Raw genomic sequence first — 11,525 nt, 5'->3', positions numbered from 1 at the left:
CCTTCTGCTTTGCTCCATTCTCAGTTCTGTTGCCTCTCTGGGAAGCTGCAAGGTTGCTCAAAGAACAAATGAGCAAAAGGCAGCACCATAGCACCCTCTGCAGGAAAGGTGCCCGTTTGCGCCATCTTGGGCAAGGCACGTTGCAGTGCTTTACTAAAGAGCTGAATTCTTGCGCATTTCAACCTGGAGTACCCATTAGGTAATACCTTAAAAACATTGTTTGGTGCTGTGAAGAGGCAGATAATAATAATAATAATAACAGGTATTTATATATCGCCTTTCTTGGTCTTTATTCAAGGCGGTTTACATAGGTAGGCTTTATTTAAATCCCTTATTAAATAGGGATTTTTACAATTTGAAAGAAGGTTCTTTCTTTCAAGAACCACTACATTCAGGTGTTTCATTCTGATCTGGCTTCACATTCTGGCCTCCATCCTCCCACGCTCAGAGCAGATGGAATAGCTCGGCTTCAGCTTGTCAGTTGCTTCAAGGTCGCACGGTGCCGGTGGCCTCGAACTGGCGACCTTGTGGATGTTATCTTCAGGCAGACGGAGGCTCTACCCTCTAGACCAGACCTCCTGCCTCCTGTCCAGATAACCAGGGATTGGTGTGTTTCAAGGCTGAGTCAGGAAAGGCAGTCCTGGTGAGTGAGATGCAACAGGAGAAGTGCAGGGCTGAAGAGTGTGGCAGGAGGAGGGGCAGGCAAAAGAGGTGCATCAGACTGTGCAGCCCTTTGGAGCAGAATGATCACCTTTTTTTTTTTTTCCAAGTGGTGTGACTTAGGTGGTTGGGGCTGGAGGAGTCACTCTAAACTCCTTGTGGGATGGATACCCTTGCTTCTGTCCTTTGATCTCTATGGAAATCCTGGTAAACCTTGAGGTGAACCATTCACCTCTGCGAATTGGTGAGGTGCTTGAATTGATGTTGGGTGCCTTCTTTAGTCTCAAGTACTGGTAGATATGGGGCAGGGAAAGCATCTGTTCACAGGGACCAGCACACAGCTGTGTTTTGATTCTTTTAACAAAGGGGGGGAAATCATGGTTTTCAAGCCAGCTCTTTTACTCGATACTTCAATTGCTGGGATCACTGTCCAGCAGAAAACCCTTCTTTGCATGGCACATTGACGCATCTGCCATGTGGAGAAGGGAAGCAAAGGCTACAGCTGCCAGGTAAATTCTTGTGGCTTTTCTCACTTCAGTGGCAGAGACTGGGACTGCTAGAGATATGCTGCCATCTAGTGGTGTGATACAAGAGAATCCTTTTGAACCGATTGACGTCTGTATAGTGTGACTTTAAACCTCTAAAAGAGATGATTTTCATAACATCACAGAAGGATATACAATGTACACCTGATTATTTTTGTTCTTCATGCCCAGTATGTCAGTCTAGACCAGGGGTGTCAAACATAAGGCCCGGGGGCCGGATGTGGCCCATGGAAGTTTTTTATCTGGCCCTCAGGCACTGAGCAGTGCTGAGATATTATTGCTGAAAGAGTAGCCCACATGAAAATTAGGCTCTCCCATGTCTTGAAATATGTCAAGGTTTGAGTATTTTCTTTTTTGTCATTTGCAGCTAATGAGTTCCTAAGTGAGAAAAAAGTACTTATTTTTGGTTAGTAGTTGGCAACCTTCAGTCTCGAAAGACTATGGTATCGCGCTCTGAAAGGTGGTTCTGGAACAGCGTCTAGTGTGGCTGAAAAGGCCGATTCGGGAGTGACAATCCCTTCCACACTGGGAGCAAGTGCAGTTTGTCCCTGGTCTGTCACCCTGGCTATGGGCCTTCCTTCTTTGCCTCTTAGCCTCAGACTGTTGGCAAAGTGTCTCTTCAAACTGGGAAAGGCCATGTTGCACAGCCTGCCTCCAAGCGGGCCGCTAAGAGGCCAGGGTTTCCCACTTGTTGAGGTCCACTCCTAAGGCCTTCAGATCCCTCTTGCAGATGTCCTTGTATCGCAGCTGTGGTCTACCTGTAGGGCGCTTTCCTTGCACGAGTTCTCCATAGAGGAGATCCTTTGGGATCCAGCCATCATCCATTCTCACAACATGACCGAGCCAACGCAGGCGTCTCTGTTTCAGTAGTGCATACATGCTAGGGATTCCAGCACGTTCCAGGACTGTGTTGTTTGGAACTTTGTCCTGCCAGGTGATGCCGAGAATACGTCGGAGGCAGCGCATGTGGAAAGCATTCAGTTTCCTCTCCTGTTGTGAGTGAAGAGTCCATGACTCTCTGCAGTACAGAAGTGTACTCAGGACGCAAGCTCTGTAGACCTGGATCTTGGTATGTTCCATCAGCTTCTTGTTGGACCACACTCTCTTTGTGAGTCTGGAAAACGTGGTAGCTGCTTTACCGATGCGTTTGTTTAGCTCGGTATCGAGAAAAAGAGTGTTGGAGATCGTTGAGCCAAGGTACACAAATTCATGGACAACCTCCAGTTCATGTGCAGAGATTGTAATGCAGGGAGGTGAGTCCACATCCTGAACCATGACCTGTGTTTTCTTCAGGCTGATTGTCAGTCCAAAATCTTGGCAGGCCTTGCTAAAACGATCCATGAGCTGCTGGAGATCTTTGGCAGAGTGGGTAGTGATAGCTGCATTCTCGGCAAAGAGGAAGTCACGCAGACATTTCAGCTGGACTTTGGACTTTGCTCTCAGTTTGGAGAGGTTGAAGAGCTTTCCGTCTGATCTGGTCCGGAGATAGATGCCTTCTGTTGTAGTTCCAAAGGCCTGCTTCAGCAGGACAGCGAAGAAGATCCCAAACAAGGTTGGTGCAAGAACACAGCCCTGCTTCACGCCGCTTCGGATGTCAAAGGGGTCTGATGTGGAGTCATCAAAGACAACAGTGCCCTTCATGTCCTTGTGGAAGGATCTGATGATGCTGAGGAGCCTGGGTGGACATCCAATCTTGGGGAGAATCTTGAAGAGGCCATCCCTGCTGACCAGGTCGAAAGCCTTCGTGAGATCTATGAAGGCTATAAAGAGTGGCTGTCGTTGTTCCCTGCATTTCTCCTGCAGTTGTCTAAGGGAGAATACCATATCAGTGGTGGACCTGTTGGCTCGGAATCCGCACTGTGATTCTGGATAAATGCTCTCTGTAAGTACCTGGAGCCTCTTTAGTGCAACTCGGGCAAACAACTTTCCTACAACGCTAAGGAGAGAGATGCCACGGTAGTTATTGCAGTCACCCCTGTCGCCTTTGTTCTTGTACAGCGTGATGATGTTTGCATCCCTCATGTCTTGAGGTACTCCACCTTCTCTCCAGCAGAGACAAAGGATTTCATGCAGCTCAGTGACGATGATCTCTTTGCAGCACTTTAGGACTTCAGCAGGGATGCTGTCTTATTTTTGGTTATGACCTGTTATTTTTGGTTATGACCTGTTTAATGACATCACTTCTTGCCTAATGACATCACTTCCAGCCCTCAGCAGGCATCATGAATGCTATTCGGCCCTTTGTATGAAATGGGTTGGACACCCCTGGTCTAGACAATGGAAGTATCATAGAACATTGTATTCCATCATTCCACATTCAGGGGAAGGGATGCAGAAGTTCTCGGCGTCATTCCATGCATCTCCAGGTATGGCTGTGAAGGACTTCTTATCTGAAGCTCTGGGCAGCTGCTGCCAATTAGTGTAGGTAGAATTTACTTAGACAGATCAATTGCCTTAATGCAAGATGGCTTCCTTCACAGTATTTAAAACATACTCTTGATATACCATACTTTGCTCCAGTTTGTCCGGATAAATTCAGTCCTTTTCAGATGAATTTATGTAATCTTTTGAATGGAGAAATGTCATCGCAAAGTGAAGCTCCCTACCAGGAAAGAAGAACAAAATTTCCCCCTCATTTTAGGAACTCTCCTGGAATTGGGTACAGATCAAGGGACTGGTGAAACTGGCTCTCAGGGAGCTTTTGATATAGTCAATTTCACTTTTCAAAGAAACCTTTGGGATACAGTAGTTTATTTAGCTTCTAAAATACACACACCACTCTACCTGATAGCCAAGTACTGTTGCCAGATGCTTTTGGAAGCCACCTTTTATATTAGTATTGTTCTGGTTGCTTTGTTGTTTTATCATACTATTCTGGGATTTGGATTGGGGGATAATTTGTGTTTTTATTTTGCCTCTTGGCCACCTCCAGGGTCTTAGGAGGGCAGAAAAAGCAGGGTAGAAATAGCACCAGATAGGACTGAGAGAAGTTAAATAGCAGTGCTTCATGCCATCCATCCTTTGTATGCTTACTAGGAAGTAACTCAGTGAGATCTTCTGCCAAAAAAATATGTTCATTGCATTGCACAGTTCATTTCAGTGGAGGGACAACATCCCTGCTCTGTCCAGGCACATGTTGTACGGGGTCTCCATTCAATCACATTTATAAGAACTTTGTGAATGTACATTGATCAAAATGAGTATCCCAATGTGTGTGGAGACCAGTAGCAGCTGGTGAAATCTGAAGGTGGTGGGGCCCATTTCTTTCCCTAATGCATAACGTGCATCACTTCAACAATTGTTATGGTTCATGTGTACAGTAATAACAATAACATTCAGGGTGCAATCCTAACCCACTTTCCAGCACCGACAGAAGGGCAATGCAGCTCTGAAGTAAGGGAACAAACATTCCCTTACTTTGAGGAGGGCTCCGTGAGTGCCCCACTGTTACCAGCTCAAGCTTGCACATTCAAGCTGGGCAGGAGGTCTGGTCTAGAGGGTAGAGCCTCCATTTGCCTGAAGATTAACATCCACAAGGTCGCCAGTTCGAGGCCACCGGCACCGTGCGACCTTGAAGCAGCTGGCAAGCTGCAGCTGAGCTGTTCCATCTGCTCGGAGCGTGGGAGGATGGAGGCCAGAATGTTAAACCAGATCGGAGTGTAACACCTTGAATGTAGTGGTTCTTGAAAGAAAGAACCTTCTTTCAATTTGTAAAAATCCCTGTGTGGATTTAATAAGCCTGCCTATGTAAACCGCCTTGAATAAAGTCTTGAATAAAGACCAAGAAAGGCGGTATATAAATACTGTATATTATTATTATTATTATTATTATTATTATTATTATTATTATTATTATTATTATTCACCCATGCAGGAGTGCCGAGTAGCTATCAACATGAATCATATTTCTGGCCATGTTTCTTTGAACCTAGGACCATCCGTCCCTGGGAATGTTATCTCTGATGACAGTTTCCCATTTATATATTGCAGGAGGTGCTGTTGATCAGCGTTAGAGCACCTGCTTTTCACTCATCTCTCTTTGATCCCTGGCAGCATGTTCAGGTAGGGCTGGGAAAGACCCTCCTTGCCTAAAACCTTGGAGAGTCACTGTCAGTCAGCAAATAATTCAGTCATTACCGAATTAGGTGGTTCAAAGGTTGGACTCAGAAGCAGCTGCCTGTGTTCAGAAATGCTCTTAAAATGTGTTTTCTTGTAGTTTAATTTTGAATATTATGCATGCAGTTTAATTGAATGAGTTGTTTGCATCTGTCTTCGCAGAAGAAGACCTCGGGCAGATACCGCTGCCCGAACAACCCCTGCTGACCAAGGAATTAAGTCAGAGGTTAAAAGAGAAGATGTTTCAGACCTCATTGATAAATTAAAGATCAGTAAGTCACCGGGCCCTGATGGCATCCACCCAAGAGTTATTAAGGAATTGAAGAATGAAGTTGCTGATCTCTTGACTAAAATATGCAACTTGTCCCTCAAAACAGCCACGGTGCCAGAGGACTGGATAGCAAATGTCACTCAGATCTTTGAAAAGGGAAAGAGGGGGGACCCGGGAAACTATAGGCTGGTCAGCCTAGCAGGTAAGATGGTGGAATGCCTCATCAAAGATAGAATCTCAAAACACATGGACGAACAAGCCTTGCTGAGGGAGAATCGGCATGGCTTCTGTAAGGGTAAGTCTTGCCTCACAAACCTTTTAGAATTCTTTGAAAAGGTCAACAGGCATGTGGATGCAGGAGAACCCATGGACATTATATATTTGGATGTGCAGAAGGTGTTCAATACAGTCCCTCACCAAAGGCTACTGAAAAAACTCCACAGTCAGGGAATTAGAGGGCAGGTCCTCTCCTGGATTGAGACCTGGTTGAAGACCAGGAAACAGAGAGTGGGTGTCGATGGGCAATTTTCACAATGGAGAGAAGTGAAAAGCGGTGTGCCCCAAGGATCTGTCCTGGGACCAGTGCTCTTCAACCTCTTCAGAAATGACCTGGAGACGGGTGAGCAGTGAGGTGGCTAAGTTTGCAGATGACACCAAACGTTTCTGCATGGTGAAGACCAGAAGTGATTGTGAGGAGCTCCAGAAGGATCTCTCCAAACTGGCAGAATGGGCAGCAAAATGGCAGATGCGTTTCAATGTCAGTAAGTGTAAGGTCATGCACATTGGGGCAAAAAATCAAAACTTTAGATATAGGCTGATGGGTTCTGAGCTGTCTGTGACAGATCAGGAGAGAGATCTTGGGGTGGAGGTATACAAGTCGATGAAAGTGTCAACCCAATGTGCAGCGGCAGTAAAGAAGACCAATTCTATGCTTGGGATCATGAGAAAAGGTATTGAGAACAAAACAGCTAATATTATAATGCTGTTGTACAAATCGATGGTAAGGCCACACCTGGAGTATTGTGTCCAGTTCTGGTTGCTGCATCTCAAAAAAGACATAGTGGAAATGGAAAAGGTGCAAAAGAGAGCGACTAAGATGATTACTGGGCTGGGGCACCTTCCCTATGAGGAAAGGCTACGGCGTTTGGGCCTCCAGCCTAGAAAAGACAAGCCTGAGGGGGGACATGATTGAGACATACAAAATTATGTATGGGAAGGATAAAGTGGATAGAGAGATGCTCTTTATACTCTCATAACACCAGAACCAGGGGACATCCACTAAAATTGAGTGTTGGGAGAGTTAGGACAGACAAAAGAAAATATTTCTTTACTCAGCGTGCGGTTGGTCTGTGGAACTCCTTGCCGCAGGATGTGGTGACAGCATCTGGCCTGGATGCCTTTAAAAGGGGATTGGACAAGTTTCTGGAGGAAGAATCCGTTATGGGTTACAAGCCATGATGTGTATGCGCAACCTCCTCATTTTAGAAATGGGCTATGTCAGATGCAAGGGAGGGCACCAGGATGCAGGTCTCTTGTTATCTGGTGTGCTCCCTGAGGCATTTGGTGGGGCTGCTGTGAAATACAGGAAACTGGACTAGATGGGCCTATGGCCTGATCCAGTGGGGCTGTTCTTATGAATATTTCCCAGACTAAGGGCCCAAGCCTATCCACACTGACCTGTGAGCAGGGCTGATGGGGAGTGGGTGGACAGAAGTCAGCACAAATTACATGGCCTGGCTGCCCAGAAGGCTGTCTGACACCTGACTGTTGCATATTTTTAGCCAGTCTGCCCTTCTGGGGGGACGATGACAATTTTTTTTCCACCAGGGCCTGAACTGCTCTCTGTAGTCCTGCCTGGAAATAAGCTTCATTGATTGCAGTGGAACTTAGGGCACAATCCTAACCAACTTTCCAGCACTGGCATAGTTGTGCCAATGCGGCATGTGCTGCATCCTACAGTTGGGGAGGGGCAGTCACAGAGGCCTCCTCAAGGTAAGGCAATGTTTGTTCCCTTACTTCGGAATTGCATTGCCCTTATATCGGTGCTGGAAAATTGATTAGGATTGCGGCCTTATGATTGCGTTGATATGCCTAAGATTGGGCTGTCGATCTCTGAAATTGCTGTGAATCTCTCTCTCCCCCTGCACCCCCCTTTCCCTTACCAAATCCTGAAATGGTATCCTTACCTCCATAACTAAACAGACATGAATCATGCACATTCCTCCACTACATCGACTTTTTTTGTCGGAAATGTGCCTTGCGTGAAATACGTGCCTGATATGAGTTGCCTGTCTATTCCAGACACACAAGGGGGAGCTAACAACTAAACAGTTAACACGGGGGGGGGGAACCTTTATTCTAGAATGAACTTGTGCAAGGAAATTTGCACCCCCTCTGTTCTTAACTCTCCCTCCCCTTTTGTGTTGGTTGTCTTCCACTGGTAAAATATTTGTAATTCATCTAAGTCCCATCATGTATAAAGAAGTATTGGCTTTCTCTTAAATCCCCTTTCTCCCTAACTTCTCTCTGTTTAACCTTTCTCTGAAACAGGGCTGGAAAGGACTGGAATGAGCATGAACTTTACATTACAAACTTTACAAACAAGCCATTAGTTGTTTGTTTGACTTCCGCTGTAAACCGCTTTGTGAACTTCCGTTGAAAAGTGGTATATAAATATTGTTAATAATAATAATTAATAATAATAACTTAGATACCTAAGTTCAACCGTTTCAGGAATTTATTTTCCAAGCATCTTAAATTGGTTTCTCTGTGCTACATTTACATTTAGCAGGCAGAATGGCTACAATTATGTTTCTGCTAAGTCCTCACCATACTTATGCTGGCTGTTTCATTTTATAGTTGTTTTGGAGGCAGGCTAATAATTTGGGACTCTACTTTTACGTTGGCATCCTTCAGTCTTGGAAGACTATGGTATCGTGCTCTGAGTAGTGGTTCTGGAACAGTGTCCTCTCCAGTGCGTGAAGCCTGGGTAAGGTAGATATGGAGGATAGACTGTTACCCATGCAGCAAATCCCCCCTCACCATGTCACTGAAATGGTCCAATGGAAAGGCAGAAGCCAATATGGTTGGTTCCAGAGGCGTCGCAAGAGTTGCCAGAACATGACTGTGTTCAGCCATGAACTGCCTCAGGGACTCCGGCTCTGGATTTTGCCTCGAGGTTGACTCCTGAAGCCTTTTCCACAACTGGATGTAGCCACAGGGCAGTGGAGGTTTGGGATCAGAGTTTTCCTTCTCTCAAATGAGCTGCCTTCCCAGGCTGACAAGTCCCATCTACCCGGTGGCTGTTTAGTCGCCTCTTACGACAAGCACAGCCAAACTGAGGGCTTATTCTTATCCCCAGCCCCCAGGGGACTCTGCTTACCCATCTATGTTTTGCTTTATTCCTTTGACTGGGGTGAGACTTCATACATAACAGTCAAATATACCTTTGTCAAATGAATGACAAATATTTTGTGAGTGGAAGAAGAATTATCTGAAATAGCATAGCACAGAGTTTCTCAAACTGTGGGTTTGAGTTTCTCAACACTAGGTGGGTCCCCATTCATTTTAAATTTTATTTTTAATATATTAGACTTGATGCTACCATGGTCTATGTCTGCATTTGAGGAAATGTTACAGACCTGTCCTTTTAACAAGCTAGTATGTATATTCTTTTAACAATGATAGTAAATGAGACTTACTCCTGCGTAAGTGTGGGTAGGATTGCAACCTAGGATTGTTAAAAATTTTCCTGCTCGATGATGTCACTTTTGGTCATGACATCACTTCTGGTGGGTCCCGACAGATTCTCATTCTAAAAAGTGGGTCCCGGTGCAAAATGTGTGAGCCTGTTCAGCTCCGCGACCTTCCTGCGTTGACCTGGTGTCTCCAGGAACCAGAATCTATCTCCAGGTTATCAAACCTGCTGATCTTGACACAGCCTCCAGGAATTTCAGCATGACATCAGGTTGGAGAAAATGAAAGAGATCTCAGGAATAACTTCAATTGGGCAATCATAGAGCCAGGTGGTGAGGGCATGGAGTCCAACAGCAAAGGGGTAGGGAAAGAATGTTCTGAATGCCACCCATCCACCTGAGAGTAAAGCAGAAAGCTGGAGAAACATTGCAGGCAAACGGGTAACGAGGGCCTGTTCAAGACTTCCTAATCCCAGAGGCAACATGCTGCCCCCTTAGCTTTTGACACACCAGCATTTGCTCCTCCCATTCTCCAATGCTATAACTCAGTACTTCCTTCGCATTTCCCCTTCCTCTCTGCCCCCTTTCCTTTTCCAATCCAGGGAGTGGAAGGAGGAGGAGGAGGAGCAATGGAAGCAAGTAGGTGGATAGAGATGGGCACCCCCCAACAATCTGCTATGTGAGGCAAACACCTCAGTTGGCCTTATGGATGGGCCAGCCCTGCAGCATGCCCATATATGTTTTGCTCTATTCCTTTGACAAATTTAAAAAATTCTCTGATATAGCGTAGCATGATGCTGATGGTATGAACGGCTTTGTACTTCATTTGTCTGCATGCAAGTGGATGGAGATTATTCTTAGATGGAGGAACCTTCCCCCCCTTTCACTTCCTTTCCAACCCCCGCCTTGCCTCCCATCAAGTGGTGGGCTGACGTATTGATTCTTACTCTTTCCAGGAGGTCATCCTTGTTCAGAAATGAATTGGCCCCCACTTCACACTTGCTCATTTCAAGGCTGTTGGAGGAGAACAGCCCTCCATCCTGAGCGGCCTTCGAACCAGGAATGAGATTCCCTGAATTCCACTTTCTCTTACTCGCAGAACAGTCCCCAAAGTCCATAAATGAACACGGTGCCTTGGATTGTTGACAGCAAAGCTTCTTTCTGGCCAACATTTTAATGCCGGTTGCAGGTGGGGAGCATTCTCTGCTTTCCAAGTAATTTTGGCTTTTTAAAGACCTTGTTCTATAGAATGCTTGGCTGAAAGCATCATGTTTATGAAGGGGAAATAAATTAACATTTATTAACATTTAGCACAAGCCAGGCTATGCAGAGATGGCGGGCAGCTGTTACATTTTCAGTTTTGGCAATTTCTAGCCACCCCCCCCCCCACCCAGCCTCCATACTATCAAAAAATCAGGGACTTCCCCAATCTGCAGAAGAGAATTCACATCTTTCCACCAATTGCACGCAGAACTGAATCAATTCAAATAAAGCAATGTGGTTTGCTCTTTTTTTTTTTACATTTACACAGCTGTAAAGCAAACCATAATTGATTTTCCTTTAATTGGGATCAATTTTCTTCATCCTTTTTCTGAGCACAAGACAGTCCAGCAAAGTGATCTTAAGATTTTTGGATGTGGCTTTGTTTTTATTTTATAAAAAATAATTCATTTGTGTTTTGTTTTTGTTTTTTTTACTGCAGGCTCTCACCATTTTATTTATTGTTATTATACTGCTTTTCAACAACACCCTGAGCAAAGTGGTTCACATAGCTGAAGAAATAGTTCCCCATCCCAAAGGGGCTCACAAATGAACAAAAGATGCAGAGGAAACACCAGCGAACAACTATTGGAAAAGAAGCTATACTGAAAGAAGTGGGACAGTGATTCCCAGTGGGTGCAGTTGGAAGATGTTCCTGCTCAGAGAGGGCCCATTCCAGAAACAGACAGGCTGGTGCAAGTCCCATAAAGCACTTTATGAAAGTCCCATAAAGCACTTTCACACCACTATGTGAGGAGGGAGGCCAGCACACGGACACCTCTGGAGGCCAGCCCAAACCCTGTTGGGCCACTGGACAGGTAAACCTGTGCCGGCCAAACCAGACTGGCATGGGTGTCTGGGTGGGGCATGGGGAGGGCAGGGAGGAGGCATTTTGGGGTGGGTGGAGGGCAGGCCCGTGGGTGAGAGCGAGTGGGGCCAGGATCTGGCACTTGTGCCGGATCCTAACCTCGGTCCCGG

The sequence above is a fragment of the Tiliqua scincoides genome, chromosome 9, assembly GCF_035046505.1.
Source record: "Tiliqua scincoides isolate rTilSci1 chromosome 9, rTilSci1.hap2, whole genome shotgun sequence".
Taxonomy (NCBI): Eukaryota; Metazoa; Chordata; class Lepidosauria; order Squamata; family Scincidae; genus Tiliqua; species Tiliqua scincoides.
This window is presented reverse-complemented; position numbering follows the sequence as displayed.